The sequence below is a fragment of the Crocodylus siamensis genome, chromosome 5 (genome assembly GCF_052110815.1).
Source record: "Crocodylus siamensis isolate JL-2025a chromosome 5, ASM5211081v1, whole genome shotgun sequence".
Classification (NCBI taxonomy): domain Eukaryota; kingdom Metazoa; phylum Chordata; order Crocodylia; family Crocodylidae; genus Crocodylus; species Crocodylus siamensis.
In genome coordinates, this window is record NC_143399.1 from 174,122,241 (window position 1) to 174,135,030 (window position 12,790).

General features: G+C 41.2%; 1 protein-coding gene and 1 long non-coding RNA gene across 3 annotated transcripts in view; both read right to left on the bottom strand.

The window, feature by feature from the left end:
- The window catches only part of FAM171A1 (family with sequence similarity 171 member A1), a 120,738-nt gene that overhangs the window by 53,255 nt on the left and 54,693 nt on the right, over window positions 1–12,790 (bottom strand). The gene's annotated exons all lie outside the window — the stretch shown is intronic.
- LOC149864933 (uncharacterized) overlaps window positions 12,713–12,790 on the bottom strand; it is a 41,594-nt gene continuing 41,516 nt past the window's right edge. Inside the window, exon 4 of the long non-coding RNA XR_016442413.1 lies at window positions 12,713–12,744. This is a non-coding gene — a long non-coding RNA (uncharacterized LOC149864933). The remainder of the gene's footprint in view (window positions 12,745–12,790) is intronic.

The window sequence follows — 12,790 nt, forward strand, 5'->3', positions numbered from 1 at the left end:
GTATTTACAAGGAACAAGGCAAGCGAGTGCTTTTTGTTGTTTTTTTTTTAAATGCCCAAAACAAGTGCTCTTAGATCTGAAACCACATACTTAAGTTGTTGGAGTTTTTTCCTTTTGATTTCTGTAACAAATGCAAAGAACAAGTGCAGCAAAGAAAGAATGAGGCATACACAGAAAGAAGAGCAAGTGAATGAGACGAGCTGAACATTATGGTTACAAGATAGTTCAGAACATAAGAGAGCAGAAGAGGTACTCTGACAACTGACATTAGTTATATGCTAAAGGAGCTCTACAGCATAACAGATGAGGAGGGTTATAAAATGAAAAAAGCAGATCAGACCAATTAAAATATTTGTGAAAATTTCAAGTTTCATAATTGAGGCTGCTCCTAGAAGTGATCAAGTGATGAAGATTGTGATTATATATCAAAGTCAGCATGCAAATCTTTTCTCTTTCTTAGAAAAGAAAGCAAAAAGAGGAGAAAGAACTAAGGGTTGTTCTTCTAGGACCCTTCTTTCAAATGTTGTGCTTCCCTTCTCTCTCCCTAGACAATGCTAACTATTAAGGTCTCTCCCTGTGTCCTGTAATGAGCACTAAATGGAGGCTCTCCTGGAATACTGCTGTGAAACCAATATAATAAAAAGGCAATGAGCAGGAATGCTTGCTTCTGCTTTGGGAAACTAGGGACTGAAACTGGGTGACCTAAAAGCTGCTTCAAATCAGGATCTTTAGATCCAAGACCCATTTTTATCTCTTTTTATTGTTTGTTTTTTTCTTCTAGAAGGGAAAAATCCTAGCCAACTGAACTAGTTGTTTAATCTCAACTGACACACTTATGAACTGTCAAAGACTTACTTAATCAAGCGTTTTCTCCTACACACAGCCCTTTTCTTCTTATCTAATTCAGCAGTGAAGTCACGAGTGCTGAACCTATGGCATCACAATAATTTCCACAGCAAAAGACTGATTACAGTCTTCAAGCAGAAGCCAGATTTTTTGGCAAATACCAAATGGTGCTAAGAGTAAAGCCCCACAGGATCATATCAACAGGTCAAAGGAAATCTGATTGGTGGAGAGCAGTCACAGGCAGAAGTTCAAACACATGTGGGACTCTAAGGAAGGCTCTAAAGTAGCTGGAAAATCGGTTGAAGAGCAGAGAACAGAGTGTACTGTGCAATAAAGAGTATGTACTACTGAAGACAGGAGAAAGTTCTGCAGAATTGTTGTAGTGTAATTCTCCCCGTGCAAATCTGTTATGTTCAATTATTACAGGGAACAAAGTGTTTTTTGTTTCTCCAGTAAAGTTTTGGAGGGAGTGAGGAAAAAAATAAGGATAGCAGTGTGATTACAACTGTACTGCTAAGGAAATACAGTATGTCCCAAACGTTTAAGGGACCCGACTTTACTAAGTGCTCCTTATTTGATGATGTCCACTGGCACTATTTAGAGAAGTAAAAACAAGACATGGGCTTGTTTACAAGTGACACTGTAAATGCATTTTCTGAGGGCATTAGTGGGAGCTTATATCGATTAAAATGGCTGCCTGATATCAGGTAAGTCAGGATAGGGGAGACTAGCGGGGGGGGTGAGGGGGGGGGACTGGAGGTCCAGCAGGCTGGAGGGGTTTGCTGGGGGTTGGGAATGGAGGCACATGTCATGGGTGGGGTAGGGAGGCAGGCATGACCCACGTTTGGGGTGGGGGGAGCTGGCACTGGCTATGTGTAGGGGGTACACGTGCATCCCCTGAGCATGCTAATGTACCCCCTATGAAAAGGTGCAGCCGGTGGTGTCTGCAGATGGTCAGCAATTGCTGCTGCCGCCGGCAGCATCTGCAGGTGGTCGCTGACCCCTGGTTGGTGCTCACTGCCACCCCCTGCCACTGCCAGCACTGGAGGCACCTGTGAGAGATCCCCACTTACCACTGCATTGCTCCTGTCACCATTGCCACGCTGCTGCTGCTGTTGTATCCCCCCAGCTGCTGGGGACACACATCGTTCATGGGGGCTGGTATGACCTGAAAAGGGGATGGGGGGGGAAGCACAACCCACAGGGAGTCCCACCCCAGCAAACCGACACCCCATCCCTCTCCTCACCAGGACTGACTTGCTCAACTTTGGCAGCAGCAAATGCTGATGAAACGCAGCTGTACCTGGAGCGGCTTGTGGGATGGGAGTTGAGAGCACTGTCGGGGGGGAATGACAAAAAGACCAGTGCGTGGGAAGGGGAGAGTAGAAAGAGCAGGCCCAGGGCTGGGGCCAGTGACTGGGTTTCCCCACACCAGGGCTACGCAGAGGAAGTGGCCAGAAGCTCCATGCGCTAATTTAATCTAAACCGTATGAGTCTGATACTACATAGATCCAGGTTCTGCAATTCTTAAACCAGGTACTGTAATTTTTAGACCAGTTCATGAGCATGGAACTTCTCTTCAGTTACAGGGTTACACTGACTGCCAGTCACTGAGACCGGGTCTGTAAGTGTAAGGTCATCACTGGGATGAGCTAAATTTGAATTGGGTGGCCATTTTGAACCCTATTTAACCTCCTGAATGTCTGTACTTCACCTCTGTGTCTTGTAGGGCTGTGCAAAGCTTCAGTAGCTAATTTGGTCTGGAGGAGATTCAGCCCAATTCGGCATCCAAATCTGAATCGAACTGGGAGACCAATTAAAAGGTCCAAATCGATTTGGAAAAGATTTGGCATCACTTCAGAAATTTGAAGCAGGTTCAACATGCGAAATGCACTGGAACTCCTAATGTGGACTCCCCTGAGCTAAACTGGCACCTTCATAAAGCATAAGTATCTGTTAGCTTCTGAAGAAATTCTGGCACCCCAGGAGAGTGCTTACCTTCCTCCCGTTCTTAGCACACACTCCCTTGTGGGCTGCTGTTCTGACATCCCCTCTGAATTAGCACCCACCTGTCCCCAAGCTACGCTCCCAATTCTATAGCTGTTCAAGGAAGCATATTACACAACTTTCCTAAACAGCATGAAGACTTTTGAGCTCCAAAGGGAAGGAAACAATACTTATAACAGCACTGAAGGATGGGATGTAATGAGAAAAAGAAAAGAAAAAAAAGAACACCCTCTAAGACGAAATAAGTCCATCCAACACGTCATGAAATGGTGTGAGGCACTGTAACCAGCATTGCATTTTTATTCCTTTTTCCTTATTACATATCAAGAAAAAAAGAAGAATTATTCAGCAAATGAATCTGTCAGTTACGTTAGAGTTATTTAAAAAAGAAAGTTCCAAACTGTTTGATCAAAAATCCTTTTCAATCTCATGTAGTCATACACTGCACTTTGTTACACAGACCTATGGGCTGACTATCTCTACAGTCATCTGCAAGTCTTTTGGGATGGGCACAGGGAAGGAAGGCAAGTCCCTAATACCCTCCTTTATGCACATAAAAATAAAAAATAGGAAAAGAAAACAAACAGAACCACTACAATTTCTTTCCCAGCCTTTTCTCCATATCACTAGACACTGGAAGAACAAGAGTTTTAAACTTGAAGATCCCCTTTTAAGTAGATTTGAAAATTGAAAAGTGACAGGTCTGGCAGTTGTGAATATTTTGTTTATAAAAGGATGCTAAAATTATAAGAAACCTGTGGAAAAAATCTTATGACTTAAGGTTTAAGCAATCATAAGCTTACTGGGAAAGGCAGCTAATCCCAAATCTACTGTATCTACCAGTTTATCCACAGCTGGGGATCAGAGCAGTGCTAACTGCTCAAGTGAGCCAGTCTTTCCTCAGTTTTATGTTCCTTTGTGATCCTCAGCAATAACATCCTATTTGTTTTTATAATAATAAGGACAAACCAAAACTGCCAGTTTCAGTGAAAGCAGCCACTATTCGTAACTCTCAGTTTCAAGTAGTAAATTTATTCTCAGCTATATAAAGAAAACCATTATCATTAAGGTTATCTTTGGGGGAAAAAGTCTCACAAAAAAGGAACCCCCCCCCCCCCCCCCCCCCCCCCCCAAAAAAAAAAACTACCCACCCTCTAAAATTCCATTTGTATTTTTAATCTGGTTTTGGTGAGTTTTTGCTAAATCCAAACTTTCTTTCAGGCATCCTTTCTGTGCCATCTATTTGTTGACCCATGGTTTTCTCCTGTGAATGAAAATTTTCCTTAAGAATTGATACTATCAAGGGGGTCTCCCAAATCAATCATTCTGAAACTCTTGCGTTATATTTAAATAAGGCAAATAATGAAATAACAGAAATGATCAGCTGCTGAGCAGGGATGTCAGGCATGCAGAACTTTTACTGAAATCAATGGACTGGAGTTCTGACACAGAAAATCATTCAGATCAACTTGCAGAAGCAATGCTTGGATGAACCCCCCATACCCAATCCTCCTCCATCAATGTAGGAGTCCTCTGGTGCCAACTGGAGAAAGGGTGACTACTGGTGAGAAGCTTAACAAAGCAATAGTTATTGGGTATCAGTGGTACTGCTGACATCTTCCTTTGGGAATCCCCTTTATGCATGGACCATGTCAGGATATTACACAAGTACAATAACCCCTTACATTTCTAGACTGATAAAAAAACAAACCAAAAAAAAAACCAATCCCAACTTCCTGTACATTTCAAAAAAATTGTCATTATAAATTAATTTTATTTAAAACTACATCCTCCACTGAGCTTAGGGTTACTGGCACTTAATTTTAATACCTATACTACTGACACTTATTTTTAATACCTACTTGCCAAATGGATAAACCTTTCCTTGTTTTAACCTTTGGCCCAATTGCGAGGTTATCCGGGTTGCTGAACAACAGGATTTTCATTTATCTGAGAGGAAATATTTTTCTTGGAAAAAAGGAGTGCTCTTCACCCTCTTGCCGTAGATGCTGACTTGAGTGTTTAAATATCAACATTTTGAGTAAATGTACCATAGCAAGAAGTCTTCACTGACCACTGAGATTTAAATATGGTGGCAGAGTAAGTGTGTACAAGTGGGTCTCTTTGGAAAAAGAAGAAGGGGTATATATGTCTTTTATGTGGCTGGTCACACAGACCCTAAAATGACTAGTACAAGTAATTTGGTAGGTGAATTTAAATGAACCACCTCAGATGAAGGAAAATGCGGCTAAAGGTAGAGAATTCAGGGACATCATCTATAACTCAGTGGACCAGAACTGGTATACATAGTCGCTGATTTCTATGGACCAGTACCAATTTACAGCAGCAGCTCACCTGGCTGGAATATTTTGGTATTGATCTGATTCAGTATTTAGTTACCAAATGCATTCTTTCACATGGTATGGAACAAAATGTGAGCATACATGACATCCGAAGCACTTTCTACACTTACTTGCCAAACTATACTTGTTGAGTTGGGGGTGAATGATTGTGCCCTTGTATTTCTGCAGTTTGTCTTTATGGCCCATATGGCTGATGCATATGAATAAGTTACGAAGGTAGAACCAGGATTTTGAAAGGGGGTGGAGGGTGAGGAAGCAATGATTGATGCTACCAGGTTGGCGGCACTGCTCAACTCCCAGCCTCCTCCCCCTTCCCCCCACAAGGCAGGTAGACCAAACTATGGGAGCAGCAGCTGGGGACTTCTTTTAAATCTCTGAACCAAGTAAGAGCTGCTTCCTCCCCCACCCCTCAGCACTTGGCACGCTCTCTCTTCCTCTTCATGCTCAGCAGCACCTTCCCTCCCACAGTAGTGGTGATAGGCAAGTTTCTCTTTTCTGTGCCTGGTCCCAGCCTAGTGGTGAACAACTGGAGGGGAAATGTACCTGCTACTGCTACTGCCACTGCCAAGGTCCCAAGCTGAGCTTAGCTCCTGTGCAGCCACTCCCTGTAGCCCCAGCTAGAGCAGCACAGAAGTGGCTCTAGGGCTTCCCTGTTCCCAGGTCAGCCAGGGAAAGCAGAAGCAGTAATAGGCAAGTCTCCCCTTCCTGCACCCAGAGGCAGGAGTAAAGAGAGGGAAGGGAGAGAAGGGGAGGCATCACTGAGCATTGAACAGAGTGCCAAGAGAAGGGGAAATCTTCCCTGCTTTGGGGACTTAAAAAGTTGCTGCCTGCTGCTCCCGCTGTGTCTACAGGGGACCGAGATGCTACTCCCTTTTGCTGTAGAAAAGGGAGTATAACTGCACCAATACACCACTCTGGATCCTCCCTGCTCATCTATAGACACACAACATCCTGATTTGAGAAGGTTGAGTTGTTGCCCACTAGCAGAGGCTCCATTCTCAAGAATGCAAAGGCAAAAATGTCTCTACTGGCATCTTTACTGGCTTTGGCATTAGGATTAAACTATGCCTTCTTCCTTTGTGTTTAGGGCACAAGGCCTTTTTCTTATGCTGAGAAGATATGGGGACTAAAAAACTGTTTAATTTAATTGCTTATGTGTTCTCTGTTGGCATCTACTGAAATTAGACAAACAAACATTCTCAAATCCAGGTCTGAAGAGCTTACATTAAGGAGCCCTGAAATAACTAGCTGAATTCTCCACAGACCAATGTTACATTTGAAGAAACCTTGGAAAACTTGGGAAATTCCAGAGGCTGGGCAGCCTGCCACAGTCTCAATAATTAAAAGAAATGTTCCAGGGAAGAAACAGGAGGTAGCTCGAGGGTGATCCTGGGTAAAATAATAGCACAGCTAATTTGGGACACTACTGATAAAGAGCTAAAGGCCAAAATACAGGTAGTATCAGTCATTTTGGTTTCAGGGTTGGTGGATCTTGTCAATCCCTGGATCTATAAACAGGGAAATGACAAACAGAACTAGGAAACTGTTCTTGCCCTTTTATGGAGCATTGGCAATATGGCTACTAGAATTGTGCACCCACCTCATGTCCACACTTCAAAGAGGATGTGTAAATATTGGTGATGGGGCAAAGAAGGGCAACAAAAATGATCCAGGGACTGGAAAACAAGACTTACAATGTGAGGATTAAGGAGCTTGACCTAATCAATTCAATGAGAAGGTTAACAAGCTATTTGATCCTTGCATATATGCAGTTACACATGGAAAATATATGATACTGGTTGACTTTCCAGTCTCGCATAATAAGATCTAAAGGCTGGAAGTTGAAGTTAGACAAATGCAACTCTGAAATAAAATACATTTTTTTAGCAGCGAGGTAATTAAATATTGAAACAGCTTATGAGTAGGAGGTCTACTTAATTTCACAGATTTCATGGAAACTGAAAAACTGATTTCTACAAACACTGAAAAATGATGGTTTCTGCAATTTTGCATGCAACTGCTGAGGGAAAAAAAAACTTACTAAAAATAAAATGGTAGCTTCTCAGTGGGAGCCAGTGGCTATTGTGGCCTGGCTTCGCAGCCCACTGGGGAAAGGGTTAGGGAGGGAGAGGGAAGGAGCCACCAGTACGAATGGGAGCAGCGAGTATGATGACCACTCCCTCTGCTGCTGCTTGGCCAAGAGGGCTGCCTTTGGTGCAGCCCTGTCCCTCTCAGCCAATCAGCAGCAAGGGACAGGGCAGCTGGGGCCCCTTGGCCTATCAGCGTGGGGAAGGTTCACTACAAAAAGACTGCAAAAATGGTGCCTGGCAACATGAGTGGTCCATGACTTTTCCTTTGCCTTGGTGTGCATTAAGTAGATCTCTGCTTATGAGAGGAGGTACACACCCATTACTGTTTGGAGTCTAACAGAAGATTAGATATCTTTGGGGAAAAAACAACAGTAAAAGTAAACTTGAATCTAGATTCTGGAAGATTTGTGGCCTGCATTTAGAAAGCAAGGTTGGGTGGCTGTAGTGTTATCTTTTGGCCTTAGACTCTGTGAATCTCCCTCTTTACTCTCTTTTTCATAAAACCGAGAACACAGGATTGCCTGCATTGACCTTAATGTGCTTCTAACAGCTTTTTACTAAGACAACAACTATAATCAAATCTCATGCTTCAGGAATCAGAAAGAAATTCCATGGCCCCCCACCAACCCATAATTGGTTAGATGTGTTCTGCCCCTCTCCCACCCCGTTTCACCAAGCATCAGTGATTTTTCTGAAGCCCCTCCACAGCTGGCGGTGGGTATAAGTTAGAACACATGAAGGATTGGTATCTGATTAGCATGTCTTGCTCACATGCTTAAGCCAATTGCCAGCTTGAAGTTGAAAAAGGATTTTCTTCCAGGTTAGGCCTTTGCAAGAAGCTTTCATGTTATGTAACATACAGAAGATACATCTGTTGGGATCATCTAGGCATCTCTTGCTTAATAAATTCACTGCCACTGGAAGGGCCTCAGGCAACGGTGGTAGCTCAGTCTCACCTGTTCTTTGCCTGTAGCAGAATTTACCTTCTGGAGACTGAACTGCTTGTGTATAAAATTATGGTGCTCAAAACTGGGGAATCATGGCCTGTTATTGCAGAAGGTTAGACTAGGTGCTCTTATGGTCTCCTTCAAGTTTGAACTGCATGAGATCTATAAAACATTTATAAAGAAGCTATCAGTTGCTTAGCCCAACACATACAATGCTCAATGCATCTTATAAGTAACATCTCAAGAGCCTGTTCAGTAATCAAGCTAGAATACTCCTATGCAATCTCCAGTTATGACTGAGCTCCTGAAGAAGCAGGTATGTGGTAGGGTGAAGATAATAAAATAAAATATTCATCACTTAAGTGTCCCATGTATAAAGAGGGATTTGCAAAATCTCAAGCTGCTGGAGCCTAGACTATTTATCAGTAAAAAATAATTTCTTGTAAAAATGCTAGGAATTTATTTTAATTTTTTTAAAGTGAAAATCATATGCAAATTTCCTACATGAGAACCTGATTCCCTATTGTTAGGTGATTAAACTGGCATTTATAATTAACCTGAAACTCACATGACTATGAAACTCATGAATAGCAATAGATGCATTAACAGCCAAGGCTTTGATCTTCATAGAAACCATGCAAGACGCAGTAATTCCTTTTCCAGACCTTGCATTTTAGATCCTGCATTATATAAAGATACTGTCAGAGAACACAGATGGAAGTTGAGTTTAAAGGCTTTAGCTTGCCACACATGTAATGCATTCTTTACAAGATATAAAAAATTAATCCCAGTTTAAAAAACCCTCTCTCCCCCAGTAGTCCTTTCAATGCTGGGAAATCAATGATGTAACATCAATGTAGTGATGTTTTGTTCAGTTGATGAGCATTCCTTTTCCTGATCTAAGTAAAAAACACTGCTGATTCTACAACATCAACTACAAAATATTTCTAGGATGACAATGTAGTAATGAACACAAAAGTACCACGCAACCCACAAAACTGCACCTACTACATCAGTAATCAAATTTGAAAATCTTTGTCTTCAAGTAACCATTGATGTACAAATGATTTTTTCTTAGAACTTATAAACAAGATAGAGATGGAAACCAGGAAAGCAAGGAAAACAGATGAGCATTTATCTCATTTATTACCAAGGAATGTTAAGTTTTGCTTCATGTTTCTCACAAAGCCCAATTTTTAAAGCAAGTGATTTGTGAAGCAAGTCATTTCTGTTCAACTTCTTGACAAACCAACCTAACCATTGAAAGACAAAACTCATCTTGAGTTACTTTGTAACTCTGTGCTCCCTCCCAACCCCAGTATCTGTCTGGTGCAGATAGGGCCTGAGGTGGAGCAGCAGCACTGAGGGGTGCTGGTGCTCCATCCCCCCCGCTGCCCACTCATCATTCATGATGGGCAATTTGCTAGTGTGTGTGTGTGTGTGTGTGTGTGTGTGTGTGTGTAGACACAGACATGCACACACGCTAAACCCTCTAGTCATGTTCATTACCTCCTTAAACCACCTGAGGAAACCTGTGCACGTTACAATATATGCACATGCAGACTGGCACCCCCGCACACCCATCTCCAAGGCATTGTCCCCCTCACAGCCGTTGTCTCTTAGTCTTGTCCCTGAATATGGGGTTTAAAACTCAGTTCTTTCATTGTTGCTTTCACTGGAGGACTCACTGCTGATGTCCTTATTGCCGTCTTCCAATCCAGTTGTCTCAACATCCTCTTCACTGTTGTTGTCCGTTTCCCCACTGGGAAGGGTCTTGAAAGATCCTGTGCCAAGTGTCCCTCTGCTAGATGGATTTGGCTGTGTCCTCACTATCTTCTGCCACTAATTTCTGGTAGTAGGACTGGAGTTGGCTCAAAGCCATTTTAATACAATCTACCACTTCCATGTTTGTGTGCCTGTACATCAGGAGGTTCCCAGACTTCCACAGATGCAGAACAGGTACAAACTATGCATGGACTTCCTGACGCAGAACAAGTACAAACTATGCATGATATTAGTCCAAAGTCAAATGTCTCATGATTTACCACAGTTCAAGGGCCTGGGCCCTGGCCATGGTGATCACACCTGTCAGCACTACTCAGTATGTGTCTGTACTCCAGACACCCTCCACAAAGGATCAATGTGCTAATTAGCCTTCCCACTCATACATGGAACTCATTGTTCTTTTCATTAGTTCTGGGATCCTTCAAAAAATGTATATGAAGATGAGGCCCTAGTCTTAAGGTTAGTGAAGAAACAGGAAACGGGAAAGAAGAATACAGCTCAACTGTGGAAGTGAAGAGGAAGTTAAAATGTATTCAATGTAGTGACTTCAAAAAAGTCCATGCTGAGGTGGACTGAGTGCAATGGCTATTACCATATATCTTCCTCTGATGGGCTGTATTAACCTATCTTTGTGGTAGGTTTTCATCAGCATATTTGCCTAGTAGGGGCCATGTGTTTTTTTAGTTATGCTCAGTGTTGACTGGATTTAAATCAGTTTCATAGCTGGTTTCTATCACCAAGCATATGCTGTTTTTCACAGCAGTTGAATGATAGACAAAGTATTTAATTATGTTTTCTTGTATATGAATGTAAGACAAAGGGCTTTTTTCCCCATGCTGATTGGGAAAAATTACCTTGTCTTGTATTTGAGTAAATATGATATTTCTGTCCTCACCAGTGCTTATGGAATCCCTACTTAGAATCACCCAAAAATTTAATTACGCTGTAGCTTAGCTCTTCTTCTAGATAATTAATGAAGACATTAAATTAAATAGGACCTACTGCAACCCCCTTCAGCATTGTATTATAAAGCTTCCCCAAACCAATAGATAGCCATTTGTCATTACTCATTGTTTGCTCCTTCTTTCAGCTTTCAATCCACACAGTAACTCTCATCCAAGTCAATTTGAATTAATTTTTCAATTAATGTTTTCAAGCTAAGCTGCTGTACTGTGTAAATTTCAGCTGTGATGACTGCTTAATTATGCAACGCATGAAAACTGATTCAGCAAACAAAACTTACCTTAATTATTATAATAGCTTACAGTGATCTTAGCTCTTGACAGACAATTAGTTTTACAGCTGTAAACAGTTTAGATTAAATTTTAAAATCAGATTGAAATGAAAATTTGCTATTTTTCAAAGCTGGTTTTAATCTACCCTGAAACAAAGTGGTTCTAGAGCAGTCACTTAACAAGACACGTTCAATAGGATTTAGCAAATCTGCATTTATGGGATGTAAGAGCCAGCAGATCTCAATGGAAACCATGATTCTACCCATCTCTAAACATGCATCCTTGTGAGCCAGTTTTTTATTTTAAAAAAGATGCATCTAGCTAGGTGTTATCAAGATGCCAGTCCAGTAATATTGCTGCTTTTGCCACAGCTTGAAAGACAAATGGGATATACCTAATTACTTAACATGCAGCCTTAACGCTTCTGACCATCTTTAGCATTTGTCATACTTCCTGCAATCAAGACCTTAGGGGTCAGTGATTATGTGAATGCCATGAGTCACTGTTCTCTTTATACACTGATCTCAATATAATATAGTCTAGATGTGAATTAGTTTGTTATAAAAAAAACATGTAACAATGAAAAAGAAGATTATAAATTTACACTGTAAAAACATCCAGTGAATTTACATGATGATCATAAGAACCAGTTCTTTTAAGAAGGATTCATCTTTTATGCCAATGGGAATCCTTGATAACAAATGGAAACTATGCTTCAAAAAACAAAGGATCAAATATCTTTTTGATTACTTTTTTGTTAAGGTCACAACACTAAAACTTTGAAAGCTGCACTGTAAGATATCAGCTAAGTTTCAGATTATGTTTAAAAGCAAGTGCTTGCTTCACAAGTCTACATACAAAGGTGAGGAGAAAAGGAAGGAGTTTTTGAATAATTAAAATCATAGAGATGCCAGGTTCATACGTGTAAACTGTATTCAATGGATAGCTTTAGGATTCTAAGGCAGACAAAATAGCCTGCCTACAGCAACACCAACAAACAGCACCTATACTTTGTTTTAAGCATCAGGGATCAGTGCTTGATGCATAGTAGTTAGAAGACAAGGGCAGCATACTATGTAAAATGACAGAAACTAGTTATACCCAAGCACAAAGAGACATAAAGGACAAGATAAATGTAAGAGGTCTTGATTTTGTCAGCCCATTTCACAACTTTCAAACACAATTTAATTTATGTCTATTCTCCTTTACTCTTTAAAGTTCCACTCTCTTTAGCATTTTGCTGGGGGGGGGGGGGACAAGAACCCTGAGTACCTGTTTCCCAGATACAAGATTAAGAAAATATGCATCTTAAATGTACCTGTAGACTGTATGTTTGTTGTTTCCAATGAATTTTCCTTAAGAATACCGGTGTATCATAATTAATAATTTTAAAAAATCAACTCAGTAAATTACGAAACTAACCCACCATCTTCACTACTGGAATTACTTCCATCAACTTCTAGACAGAGGCCTTTAAAACATAAAAGAATTGAAGTAGTTCCCCTCTCTCCCAGTCT